General features: G+C 27.1%; 1 long non-coding RNA gene across 1 annotated transcript; it reads right to left on the bottom strand.

Annotated features, from left to right (window-relative positions):
* Window positions 1–2,541: 2,541 nt before the first annotated feature.
* LOC149512227 (uncharacterized) lies at window positions 2,542–3,925 on the bottom strand. The gene is made up of 2 exons (XR_016332641.1): window positions 3,583–3,925; window positions 2,542–3,096 (listed from the first exon to the last, which is right to left on the bottom strand). It is a non-coding gene; the product is annotated as an uncharacterized LOC149512227 (long non-coding RNA).
* Window positions 3,926–15,011: the final 11,086 nt, after the last annotated feature.

Genomic DNA, 15,011 nt, shown 5'->3' with positions numbered 1-15,011 from the left:
CAAAATGACAGCAAAATTTTCCTACTAAAATTGATTTGATTCTTATCATTAGTGAGAAGAAAATTATTATATTATATAATATAATTTTTTTCACTTTATCATACGGAATTAGTTTTTTGTTACAAATATGATTAAATATTTGCAATCAATTTTTTGTTGTTGTATAAAATATTAAAATTTAATTAAGCAAAGACATCATAAAATCATTCAAACTATAACTAAATATTGCAACAGTTTTTTGTTGTTACAAATATAATAGAAATTCGCAACGTTAAAAATAATTGTTATATAAAATATTAAAAAAATCAATTAAGCAACAATTATGAAAAGTCATTACAAATGTTATACTATTTTGCAACAATTATTTTTTATCATTACAAATATAATACAAATATTCGTAATAACTTATTTGTTGTTGTATAAAATATTAAAAAATAAATTGAGCAACAACATTGAAGAATCGTTGAAAATAAAATAAATTTTCACAACAATTTTTCTTGTCGGAATGAATATAATAGGAATTCACAATAATAAAATTTATCATTGTATAAAATATTAAAAATTTCAATTAAGCAATGATTATAAAATTTTTTTTTGTAAATATAACAAGATTTCATGACAATATTTTCAGTTGTTGCAAATTAGGATTGCTGAATATCCACTTTCTTGTAATTCATATTCAAAAATGATGGGAGTGTTTCTGTTATTAGTCATTTTTTAAAATCTTTTCTTCCAAATTAAAAAGGATGAAGCCAAAAAAAAAAAAAAAAAGAAAAGTTGCCATATTGAATTGCTTAAGTAGTCGTTAACAATTTTGAGAATCTTTAAATTTCTTTTGTTAATTTTTAAGACCCTTCTACAAATCTTTGAATCTTTTGCAAATTTTTGAAACCTTTTTATGAATCTTTAAGACTTTTTTACAAAATTTTGAACTTTTGCGAACCTTTGAAATCATTGACGAGTCATTGAAATAATTTGTGAGCCTTTGAGAACCATTGATGCGAATCTCGAACACCCGATGTAAATGTTGAATACTCAATGTAAATCTTGAACATAAAATGCGAATCTCAAACACCTAATGTGAATCTCAAACATTTGATGTGAATCTCAAACACCTAACGCAAATCTTGAATACTTAATGTGAATCTCGAATGCTCGATGTGAATCTCGAATACTTGATGTGAATCTCAAGCGCTCAATGTGAATTTTGAACACCCAATGCAAATCTCAAATACTCATTGTAAATCTTGAATACCTAACGTGAATCTCAAACTCTACAATGTGAATGTCGAACCCTCAATGTGAGTCTTGGAACTCTTCGATGTGAATGTCGAACTCTTTAATGTGAATCTTAATATGAAGATGTGAATCCCTTCAAGTGTGAATATTTGATTTTTAGATGTAAACATTTAAAATTTTCAAATGTGAATTTTTGATCTTTAGATGCAAACATTTGAAAACTTTCAAATAAGAAACTTTGAGCTTTAGATGTGAATGTCTTAAACTTTTCAAATGAAAATATTTTAAATTTGAATGTGAATATTTGAAAATCTTCAAATATAAATCTTTGATTTTCATATATGACTTTTTGAAATTTTTAGAAGTGAATCTCTTAAATATTTCAAATATGAATCTTTGGTTTCTAAGATATGAATCTCTAAAATTTTTCAAATAAGAATCTTTGACTTTTGTTAGATATGAATTTTTTATTTTTAGATATGAATTGTTTTAAATTTTTTTTAATGTGAATCTTTGATTTTTAGATATGAATTTTTAAAAATTTTCAAATGTGAAACTTTAATTTTTAGATGTGAATTTTTTCAAACGTGAATATTTAAATTTTTATATGTGAATCTCTACAAATGTGAATTTTTTACTTTTAAGATGCAAATATCTTCAAATGAAAAACATTAAAATTTAGATGTGAATCTCTTATAATTTTCAAAGGAGAATCTTTATTTTTTTATATGAATTTCTAAAAATTTTTAAATTTTAATTTTTGAGAATTTTAGATGTAAATCTTTGAAAATTTTAAATGTGAATCTCTTATATTTTCTATATGTGAATATTTAATTGTTAAGTTTTTCAAATGTGAATCTTTGATTTTTAAAAATAAATCTTGGATCTTTTGTTTTCTTCATATTTGCATGTCTAGATTTTTGTTAATGAAAAAAACAAAAAAGAAAAAAAGAAAGAAAGGAAAGTAGCAAAAGATATAAATGTTGGAGTCTATGAAGTAGACAAAATTATTGTTTATATCTTAATCTTATTTCTTATTCTTAACAATATGAAAGAAAAGCAGTTATAGACCTCAAAATTTTTTTCGGGATAATTAAAACATGCCCTTGTTTGGATCCATTTAATCATCTCAATTGGTTTTGTTCTAAGTCATCGGGGCTATGATTATTGGGTTGCGTGAGTCCAATTTAAAATTTATATTATGGGCTTGGAAGCCAAGTCCAAAGTCTATGTCAATTGGGTTTTGTCCAATTTCTTATATTAAGGCGACATTTATTTTCATATTAACTAGTTAATTAAAAATAAAAAATAATAATAATAAGTTAACATAAAATGAAAAAGATATAAAAAACTAAAAGATGAGTGGTGATGTGCACGATACCATCCAATTGGCAGCAATGGCCATCCTAGCTACTACCTCACCTGCCCCTACTTGCAACCCAATCACCCTCTTTAACCCTGCATCTTCCTTTTCTCCACCAAATAATCACCTGTTTCCTCAGTCTTTTCTTTGAACCTAAAGACATGATAATGCTAATAAACATGGAATAGAAGAAGATAAACAAAGGAGGCCAATTTTAGGGCAGAAGAAAACTCTACCAAAAATTTTTCTAAACCCACCCTTGCTTCAAGCCAACCAACCATAACAACCACCAGTCACAACAAAAGCCCATTGTCGCACCCCTACGAACCACCAAAACCCATCCCTTTGTCACCACCATCAACCCCCATTTCATCCCAAAACTATCTTGAGTAGACCCTAACCCCCTCCTCTATCAACATCCTCCAGCACCAGCACCACCATCAAAGCCTCAAGCAACCATTATCAAACCTTAAACAACTCCATGGTCACATGAACTTGAGACCCATACAAAAAAACATGAAAGAAATAACACAAAAAAATCGTCATTCTCGATTGGGAGGAATAGAAAACAAAAAAAAAAAACTCATTCCTCTTAGAGGAAGCAGCAGCAACATAATAAAAAAAACCAAAAATTGCTTAAAGGTTGAAGAGAATGAAAAGAGGGTTTTGTTGAAACCACGAATTTCAGCTCAGATCTAGAAAAATCTAGTAGATTACGGGGAAATCTATTTCGGTAGAAGTCTTTAGAGGTCGAAGGGAAGATTTTGGAGTATTTTGGGAACAAAATCGCTGTCGGAAAGCGCTGTCGACAACAGTGTGGAGGCGGTAACGACGGCTGAATATTGAAATCTAGGAAGGGGTGGTCGGTGTTCACAAGGAGTTTAGAGAGAATTTTGGTTTTTTTGGAGAGGAAGGTTGGACATGAAGTGAAAAATTTTGTTTTTATACTTGCAAAAAAAAAAAAAAACGAAAAAAATTACCTGAACCATGCATGGACCGCAGCCGAGGATTCGCGCATCGAACCCAACAATCGACCCTTTTGCTCAGGCAAAGGACTGGTTCGACTAAATTGGTGATCAACTGTTGACCTGCTCAATGAACTGGTTGAATCGAGATGAATCGCTCCAAACCGTTGGTCGAACCGGGATGAACCGCTTTAAACTAAGTTGAATCACTCCGAATTGTTAACCAGTATTGATCGATCATTTTGGGTATTTTTATTTTTTATTTTTTTAAATTAACTATTTTCTTATTTTTCATATATTTGAAGTCTAATTTCCAAAAATAATATTTAATATCTTTTTAAAAAATAAAAATAGTGTTAATAAGATTTAGATTTTAAAAAATGGTAAATTCAATTTTTTTTCTAAATAAAGGAATTTTATTAAATAAATAAAAGAAGGAAAAGGGATAATGTTTTCCAATTATTAAATTTTAAGAAAATTTGTGTAATAATTTTTTAAAAATCTCTAAATGAAAAGATTTTTAAAAAAATACCAGCATACTAAGGTATTTATAAGAAAATTCAATACAAAAAAAAATTCCTCTTGCTTTTATTCATAAGAAGGATAAAAAAGAAAATAAAATCAACAAGCAAAACCTTTTTTTTATTACGATGAATAAAAACACCAAAAATAAGTAACAATAAATAAAAAATTCTTTCAATATTACCAACATATTGAAACATTTTAAAAGTTTTTCAATAATAAAGTTCTAATTAGTTTTTTCAAATCTATAACTATAAATAAAAGCTATCCTAATATTATATTAAATTACAAATCATTAATGTCCAAAAAAAATTTAAATGGTAATTTTAGAAAAAAAACTTACTTAAAGATGAGATTATTTTTTTCAAAGTTGCTTCCCTTTTTTTTTTTATTTTTTTATTTTTTTGTTTCTTCCCATTCTCAATTTCTTTTCTTGAATCCTTTTTCCTTTTTCTTTTAGGTCTGCTATTTTCTTTTCATTTTTTTTTATTTTTTTCTTCTATTCATGTTTTTAGTGCTAATTTGAGTTGTTATTTCTTCATTTATTTGTACATAAGATTAAAATTAAGTCTATTAGCATATTTTTAGCATGTTAATAGACATTGTTTGCAATTAAGTCTATTAGCTAAATTCGTATAAAAATTGAATGGCGTTTGTCATGTTATTGAATGCCATTTGTATATTTGTGAAAAAAATGTAACTAAAAAAAATCAGAACTTGTTTTCAGTGTAAAAAAATTCCTTAATTTTAATTGTTTGTGGGCTTCATATTTTGTGTTTCATATTTGTCTTTTCCAATGCTAGAATTCATTGTTGGTGATCTATTAATCTATTCTAGTTGGAAGAAAACTTTAGTTTTAGTTTTTAGATGCAAGAAATTTTGGTATTCTATTTTTTTTTCTTTTGTTTAATATCCTTCTTTAAATATATTTGGTTTAGCTATATGATGCCTGTCTTTTTGATTTTGCAGTAAAATGGTGGAGTTATTGCTTTTATTATCTCTTTGTTTAATTAAGAGGTGACAGTGAGATTGATTAACTAAAAATGTATGGGTTTTTTTTTTATGTTTTCTATTTTTCACTTTTCAGTTTGTTTAAACTTTAAATTTGGGTTATTTTGTGGTTGGTTTTCAACTGGTTTTATTAGATGGATTTTTCATATAAATGGTTGAATTTTGTGAATTCTTATGATAGTAGAGTGATTTGGTTTTTAAATTTAAAATTGGTGGCCTTTTTTAATGGAATGATTAGAAATGGACTTATGGGGTTTTTTTAAAATTTTTTCTTTTCTCTTTTGAATGCAGAATGAATCAAGGGCTCTTTAGTGTTTGAGTACTATATTTGGCCTGTCATTTAACATTATGTTGTTACATGCATTATTATGTGCTGGGAAGTGGGAACAATTTGTTAATATCCTATTTGTGGATTCTTTTTAATATCGTCAAAAAATTTTGTACCATTTACAATGGTTACAAAAATTAAATTATTTTGATGGGTGCTATGGTGTGTATGTGGTTCTCTAGGGTTTATAATAATAATAATTACTAATATACATGATACAAATTCTAACATTTACTAAAACATTGGAAAATTTTGAATCAAGCAAAATTTTGGAAGTTGGATTTTAGAAGGTTTTACCACTTTTGGCTCTACTGATTATTATAGTTGACAAGGTGTATGTGATTTTCAAATTTTGACTTTATTGGAAAGTGGAAACAATTTATTGGATATTAGATGCTATAGTTTGTATATGGTTCTTTAGATTTTTGTTTATATATGTATTCTATTACCATGCAACTTCTTAAATAAAATATCGTTTTGTTTATATATATATATATATATATATATCTATTGCCAAGCACAAAGCTCTTGGAGGAATTAAAACACAATTGGCAAAAATTATGTCATTTTCCATCATCAAATCGAATATAGCAAAAGATTTTTTTTTATTACTTGCCTTACTTGGTCAAGTTTGTAAATGTTTACCATGGCTAGATATGCATAAACCACAAAACTGCACTTTAATACTCAATTCTTGAAACGATTTGTGATGATGTATTGTTTGATTTGCCTCATATTCCAGATTAACACTCTTTGAAACTCAAGTTGCTATAATTTTATATTGATTACCATTATGTTCATATTACAGCTTTTAATTCATTGACAACTCTTGTAGTGTAACGTAGGCATTTGCACTAGTAAAAATAATAATAATTCTTTTTAAAAAAGGAAAAAAGAAAGAAAAAGTTTTGAAAAAATATAAATGAAATAAAATTGTGAAAATAAAAATGAGTCTAGGAAATTATTCTCAAATATCAAAATTAAAACATTTAGCCAATATTAAATGATAATATATGATTAATTGATACCTTTTTTAAAATGAATGTTATAAAGTGCTGATTTTTCTCCACGTATAACTGTACTCTATAACCCAAACTATATTTGTAGATAAAAAGTTATCTTTTTAATATGTTTTAACTAATTATAAGATTTTTTTACATAGGTAAGTTTTCTTAGGTGGTTATTACATTTAGTCAAGAAAGATTAGTAGTGACTTTTTATATTTTTAAAAATTGTCTAGTGATTTTAAAATTGTTGTCACAATCATAAAAAAATAATTTTAAAATATAAAAAAGGTAATGGTTGATAACTTTAAGAAATATAGTTATTTATACTTGTTTTCTATGCTTAAATGATTGATTTTTGGATAGTTTTAGCTAAATAAGCTTCATTTTACTTTTAATGTGTTTAATTTGTTATTTTGTAGAAAATTTTGAAGAAAAGATGGAATCTTGGTGAATCTTGAAGAATCTTGAAATTTTTTAATCAATCTTGGATGATTTTTTATACATTTGAAGTAATCTTGGACTGTTCTTAATGTGGTCTTGTTGATTTTAGGAAATCTTGAAGTTTGAGTGACAAATTTATGAAAGACTAGTTTTGTCAAATCTAAAGAGTAAAAAATTAATCAATCTTGATTAGAAATTCAAAAAATTCATGTAAGAATCATATAAGGGATGTTCAGCCATTATAAAGGGCAAAAAAGTAAATTCAAGTTAAATGCAAGTCCATGGTATTTTTATAAGGCATGCATGCATTGGATTATTATGGATGACATGGTAGCAAGTCTTTTCTCATAGGTATTTGAAAATTCTATCCATACTTGAAAAACTCAAAATTGCCCTTAGTAATCCTAGTTTAAGAAGGCTTTTCCTACTTTGATTTGAAAATCCCACTTTGACTTAAAATTCCTACTTTGGTTTGGAAGTGCACTTGGTTATTCTACATAGATTTGTTTTCCTAAATTGACTAGAAAATCCTAATTTGAATGGGTATTCCTATCAAGGATAAGATTTGCATGAATATAGAGGAGCACTATAAAGAAAAGGCAACACATAAGGAGAACATAACTAAGGATTTTACTTTTTCGTACTACAAAAACTTTTCAACTAAATGCATAAGTTTAAAATCTAAGAATCTCATCTAAGTCCAATTGATTTCAAGATTCAAGCCCAATGGAAAAAGTTATCCATGAATAGACCTGATGATTCATGTATTTGTGTCATTTAAAAAACTAAAATTTGTGTATTTATACCGTATTTTACACGAAAATTATTTATCACAATTCATATCAACATGAAATCATGAAATATATTTTTTTGGTTTTGTTAAACCCATGTATATATACTACTAAAATTTTAAGTTATATCATCTTCATGTCCTATTTTCATATCATGTTCATATCATGTTACCATGTCATGTTTTAGATTGTCAGGTCTATCCATGAAGACCTAAATCACTTCAAGATTCTGGGTTGCTAAAAAGAACGGTCAATTGTCCATTCTATTATTCAATAAAACCTAGCATAATTTAAGAAAGGTTCAAGAAGTGTTAAAGCCTATTCCAAGTTGGAGTTCTTATTCAATAAAGCTGTCAAGGACTTAAAAGTAATTAAAAAGCATTCTTTTCTTTTGAAAAAAGCCTTAGCCACCATCTAACTATCCTTCTAACTTTTAGGATTTTGTATATTCTTGTTCTATAAATAAACTATCTATTGTTTAGGAAAAATTAAAGTAAGGTTTAGGGTGATAGCCCAACCTGAAAGTAGTTAACTTCTTTAAGTTTTTTATTCCTTACTTTTCATTTTTTTTAAGCTTTCTTTAAGATAGTTTAAGTTTGTACAAAGTTTCATTTAAATTCAAGTTATGTTTTGTTTCTAATTCAATTTAACCTTTCTTAAATTTTTGCTCTTGCTTTTAATTCAATTCAATTTGCATTTTCTTTCTTTACGTGCTTTTCACTTATGCAATTCGTGCTCTTTGTGTCATGTTCTGAATATAATTAAAGGTGAACAATTTTAATACTTAGTTCTCTCCCATATATTTCAATCTTTATGGGAACAATACTTTACTCATTTTATATTATTTGTTATATTTTTGTACACTTACATATCCTTAATTAATGGTTTTAAGTGTTTAAAAAAAAAGAAGATATAATTTTGGGACATCAAAAAAAGATAGCAAAAAAATAGGATGAAAGGAGTATAATATTTAGCATAAACATTAGAAATATATTAATTAACTCATGTTTTAAACTTTAATAAAAGAAAAATGAAAGGAAAAAAATAAAAAATTAAATTAAAAGATTACGTCTTAATTTTTTTATATAAGAAAAGCTTATTTGGGTAAGCTTGAATTATAGCTTTATTTACTTGGCACACCTTAAATGAATTTTAGATCCGAATAGTGGGGTCAAGTCATGGTTAGACAAGTATGTGTGTTGTTAATATCATATATCTAGTTAAAACTTACTCGATCCATGAATAGTTTTAATCATGAATCCCAAAATTGAGATATAAAGACTATGAATGAAAGTAAAATATTACACGTTAATCATGAATGCATAGTAAATTTTACACACTATACTTGGATGTGCAAAGTTATAATGGTTATGTGGTTATTATCATTTACTTACTACTTAAAATTTGACATCATTTAGGATTTCACACTTTTTGGAGAATTATATTGTTATAAAATTTTGTATTTAGTAACTTTTTTAGTAAATCTATAAATTAATTAAATTTATGTTTATTTCAATATAATTTCACGTATAAGCATTATTCACATGACATGAGTTTCAAGAAAAGAATAAAGATTTCATTCGTAAATAAATTTATTAGCCTTCATAAAAGTTGGACAAGTACGTTTGTGATGTAGCTTTTAGGTCAAATGGTACTATTACTAATAATGATAATTTAAAAATGCAAACAAAATTTAGAACATAAGTAGAATTGGCAATGGATGGGTTTCGATTTAACTATCTTTGGATTTGAATTATTTTGGATTAGGATCATTTTAAGTTTAAAGAATTTCAAGTTTGAATTATTTTAGGTTCAGACTATTTTGTGATAGGTTCAGTCCTTAAAGTGAAGCATCAAAAGATGAAAGCACAATCTTTTGCATTGGATTAAGCCTACAAATAGGTTCAAGAGTGCAAGGTGAAGAAAGCATAGAAAAAGAATAAAGTAAAAGCTCCACAAAAAGAGAAAAAGTGTAAAAGAGCCTTCCCTAATTTTTAGTGTCTATTTTGCTATATTTTAGTTGTGTTATGAGTTTAGTGTTTCTAGACGCATGTTTCTTATTTCACTTGTGTTTTTTGTTTTATCTTATTGTGAGTGATGGAGTGGACTTATCTTGGTTCTCCTTTACTTGATAGAAGTATATGAAATGGTTGAATTATGACAAGATTTGAAGCTTTAAGGGGTGAAGAGCTTTTGTGTGTAGTGATTTTGTACTTTGCTACCTTTGGATTAGATACTTGTATGGCATATTTGATGTTTTACTTAGTTCTCTTAACTATCATCTTATTAATAAAATGATTTTGGATTAGTAAAAAAAAAATAATGCTTAATTTCTTATGCACAATTCCTTTTTACCTTCATTTCTATAGTTTTGAGCTTTGACTTGCGATGCTTAAGGTCCAATATAATGCTTGAAAAATGGTCTAATTATGGCATAAAAAGGTAAAGAAAAAGCCATTTTGCTTTCCAAAATTAGAGAAAATCAATAGGAAAAATGTTACACCAAAAGCATTTATGAGTTAGGTATTCTATTTCTATTGAAGTTGTGTTGAAAAGAAGCTCAGTTTGCTTTAATTTGACAGCATTGACTTTTATATAAGGTGAAAAAGATGGCTTTCTAGTTGATGAAAAAAATTCAAAAATTGGTCAATTAAAAGAAATGTGATTAAGTTTGAATGGCTAAGTATCTAATAAAAACAAGATTAAAAAATCACACATCATGCATTGAGCAATGTTAATCAGCATATGACTGGAGAAATTGATTATTAATTTACTTTGCTTTAAAGGTCCAACCCTACATAATCAAATTGATATGATATTAACATTGTGTAGCTACATACAAGTTGTGTAGCTTGTTAAAGACTTCATTGTACTTCCATGGCCTATCATTCTCAATTTTTAGTCATGTGATCACATTTTTTTAGTCACCTTTGCAATAATCTTTGGTAAAATCTCACTATTGGCTTCAACAACAACTAAGAGAGCCTCAAGAATCACCAAAAGTTTTGCCAAATTTGAGTCTAAAATACCTACACTCTTGGAGAATATGAATAGCACATTACCATCTCAGTCTCTAATAACTATTTCAATACCTATTGCATTGGCTTTCCTATTGCAAAAAGATCAATGATAATCTTCCATACACTTAAAGGAGAGGAGACCAAACTATTTTTTGCTTAATCATATTTTTTTTTGGGAGGGATAGAGATATCTTGAATGTTAGATGTAAAATTAGTATGCTAAGATTTAAGTTTGAAAATTTGGCCATTAACCACTAATTGATTCTAGTGCAAATCAAACTAAAAATCTGATCAATGAAGTAGTTTTTTTTTTTTCATTGAATACCTTTTCATTCCTTGCCAACCAAATAAACCATACTATTGCTTAGAAAAGAGTATTCGAATTCACCTTCTAGTCTTTTGCATTAGGATTGGAATAATAATGTCATATAGACACTATGATAACCTAATAAATATTCCACTAAAAACAAAACTTGCACCAGATTTTCCATGCAAAAGGGTAGAAGATAAAAAGGAAGATAAAAATATGAACAACAGATTCTACCTTATCATTAAATACACAATTATTTTCCTAAGACAAATGGCAACCTCTAGATTAAAAAATCCATCATTGCTATATTACCTCTTAAAGCTTTGAGCAAAAGATTTCCACTTTTGGAAGAACTATTCCTTTCCATATATAACTTTCCATTGGAACTAAGGCATATGCTTCATTCATAAGCTCAATCCAAAAAGATTTGGTGCAATACACTCTGTTTATTGTGTGAGACCAAATGTTCTTATTTGAGGATTGTTGCAACATTTTGGGACTAAGAAAGAACTCAAGCGTCAGACAAATGGGAAATGAGAACAATGAGAGCTTAAAAAAGCATTTACAATAAAAATCAAAATAAGAAGTTGCCACTAATCTTTTTTAGGGTGTGATTAGCCATCTAAAAACTTTTTTTCCTTTGAACAAAACATTTAAAAGATTTATAAGTTTTATAAAAACTTTAAATTTATGGTCTATGAAATCAAATTTAGGGTTTGAGAGTCAGTTATACATGGGAGATGATTAACACCCCCACAACACCTGTTGAAGACGATACCAATTGATTGTATGTCATATTTGAATTTTGATAAAATAGTCCTATTATGATGTTTAAAAATTAATTTCCTTTTTCATTCCAAAAACTTAGATTTTCTTTTCTTTTTGAAAACAAAACATTTTATTTTTAGATTAAAGTGAAAACACTTTAAATATCAAGACATCTTTTTTTACTCTCCTATATTAGGGTAGAGCTTTAAAAATATTGATAATTTAAATGTTTTTAAATTACCCCATAAAAATCAAGATAACACCTCACGTAAATAATAATCATCGAAAGTCTCTCTATAGTTAGATTAGATCTCGATAACTATATTTAGTTGAGATTTTATCTTATTTGAAAATATTTTTCCTTTGAAAACATATTTAGAAAACATATGTATGGTATACATGAACATAGTAAAAAAGAATGAATGCATGAATGACATTATATGAATGTATGATAATTTAGGAATGTATGACAAAATAATAATGAAATGCAAATGTATAGATATGGTATGGGTTAGGGTTTAGCATTTAGGTTTTTAGGGTTTAGGGTTTTAAAGTTTAATAAGAAATACATGAGGCTAGAGTAAATTACACAAATGTCACTAAAAATGCATGTAACAAATGCATGACATGAGAACAAAACTAATTTCAAATCTACGTATTTACAAAACTAAATTACAAACAAGTTGTGCATATAAAAACCAGAGGACAGTGGATCAAACATAAAAATTTCTCAAACTTTTAAAAGATATTCCACGATTTTTGTTCTTTACAACCCAACCAAACAAACACCATAATCAACCAAACAATTTATTAAACTAGCATTTTTTCATTGCAAATTAATCCAACACATTGAAAACTTAGTGAACATATCAAAAATAGCAATCAAACATGTGAAATCAAGTAAAAATTTCCTACCAAAAGAAGAACAAGGTTTGACCAAATTAGAAAACCACTATTCCAAACCTTCATACATTTTTCCATCCATATTTTCGTTCCAAACATACATTATTTACCTGCCAAATCATTATGTAAGCGCATTCACGTTTTAAAAAGAGTTTTACCAAGCATAAAACAAACTAAAAATAGCAAAGAAATCATGAACAATTTGGACATAAACCAAACACTATCATTTATTAATAACTAATCAAGAATCATATAAAACATCAACAAATTCTTTATCTAGCCATCATAAACCACATTTTTGGAGCTACCAAACTATTAAGAAAAGCCAAAAAGAGGTTTGGCCATGATGGGAAAAGCTTTGCCTAAACCTCAAACTTGTTTCAATGGTGGATTTTGTTAATTGTTGTTGCTTCTTTTTTAGCTTCAATTCAACTATTGATTAATTGGATGAAGTTGATCCAAGCTGTAGTAAAAAAATGAACTATAAAACTTTCAAGAAAACAAAGAAAATGTAATAAAAACAATATGAGAATACTATGAAAAATGTGATGAGAATGCCAAGATTGCAAGATAAAAAGTAAAGGAATTATACTTTCAAGCTTTCTTTACTTTTTTTTATCTTTTTTTTTTTTTTTTTTTTCACATTTTTCTTTAGGTTTTTCCCTGGGGATGGCAATCTAACCCGTCCCCGACGGGTTTCGACTCGACCCGACCCTATGATGTCGATTTTTTTTTGAAATTTGGGTTTTGGGTCGAGTCGGGTTGGGTAAGGTTAGAAAACAATTGGGTTCGGGTTTTAGGCAAACCCGACCTGACCCGATCCGATATTATATAAAAAATTATTTTTTAATTAATTATTTAATTTTTTATTTATATATATATTTATATAATGATATTTTTAAATATTTATATTTAAAAAATAATATTTTATATTTAAAAAATAATATTTTATTAATTTCATGTCGGGTAGAGTTGGGTATGATTTATATAATATCGGATCGAGGTCGGGGTCAGGTTCGGGTATGAAAAAACAAAAAAAAATTTGGGTAGGATCGGGTTCGAATTTAATAACGCATAAAGTCAAGTCGGGTTCAGGACGAGCAAAACCTGCCCCGAACCCGACCCATGCCAACCTTATTTTTCCTTTCTTCTATTTCACACACTCTTTAGCTCTCATTCCCTTTTTCCATGTGAATTCCCAACCTTCATGAAGAGAAAAAAAGTTTCCCCTTTAAGGCATGCAAATCCTTGGATTAAAAGTTTATCTAATGATTAAAATTTTCTTTTATTTTCTTTACAAGGAGCTACATTTTATTATTGGACCTAACCTCTTAAGATCATTATATGGTTGAGCATGTTCACTACCAAAAATTAAATTTTTAATGCTGTTGGAGCCAAATGAAAAGATTATTTTACTCTCGTTAGAAAGTTTTTGATTTCTAGGTCATTTTTTAGGAAAAAATAAAAGCTCCCCTATTCATTTTTGTGAATTTAAAGCACCAAAAATAATGAAATAATGTGAAATTAAGATCTAAAAATTTTTATGAAAAATCGACTTTAGAAAAGTTAAATTATGAAATTATCTCTATGGGTATTTTGGTAATTTCAAGGGATTTTCATAATTTCACATCTTTTGAGGTATTATTGTAATTTTGAATGCACAAAAAATCATCAAACATTTTAAAAAGCATAATTTGAAAAGTTTCACAAAAACCAATCTCGAGTCAAATTATAAAAATACCCTTAAAAGATATTTTGATGATTTCATACCTTTTGAGGTACAATCAAGGTTTTCAATATTTCAAAAATCATCAAATAATATCAAATTATGATTTGGAGCTTTTCACAAAATTTCAACCTTTGGAAAGTTAAGTTACGAATATACCCTTAAGGTTATTTTTGTAATATCACACCTCTCAAGGTGTGATTTGTGTTTTTAATGCATAAAAAATCGTTAAACTATATTTAATTATGATCTGAAAGTTTTTATGAAAATTCAACTTTCAAAAGGTCAAATTACGAAAATACCCTTAAAGATATTTTGATAATTTTACACTTTTCGAAGTGTGAAAATTTTTTAATGATTTAAAGATAAAAAATTTTAGTTTAAAACCATATTGATCTTAATTTGGTTGTGAATTTTGAAAATTAACCCGAGTTCTAACCATTTTAACCATTTTTAACCAATTTTGAATTTGTTTGATAAAATTTAACCAAATTTGACTAGATTTGATCTTGGGACATTTGGATCCAATTTTTCTAAATTTTAATTTTAAAAAGCTTATCAAAACTAAAGAAAATGTTGAATTTGAACCAAGTTGGATTTGAAGGACTTTGCAAATA

The sequence above is a fragment of the Durio zibethinus genome, chromosome 23 (assembly GCF_047325235.1).
Source record: "Durio zibethinus cultivar Kanyao isolate XHJ-2024 chromosome 23, ASM4732523v1, whole genome shotgun sequence".
NCBI classification, from domain to species: domain Eukaryota; kingdom Viridiplantae; phylum Streptophyta; class Magnoliopsida; order Malvales; family Malvaceae; genus Durio; species Durio zibethinus.
Note: the sequence above shows the minus strand (reverse complement) of the source record. Positions and strands in the feature narration are given on the sequence as shown.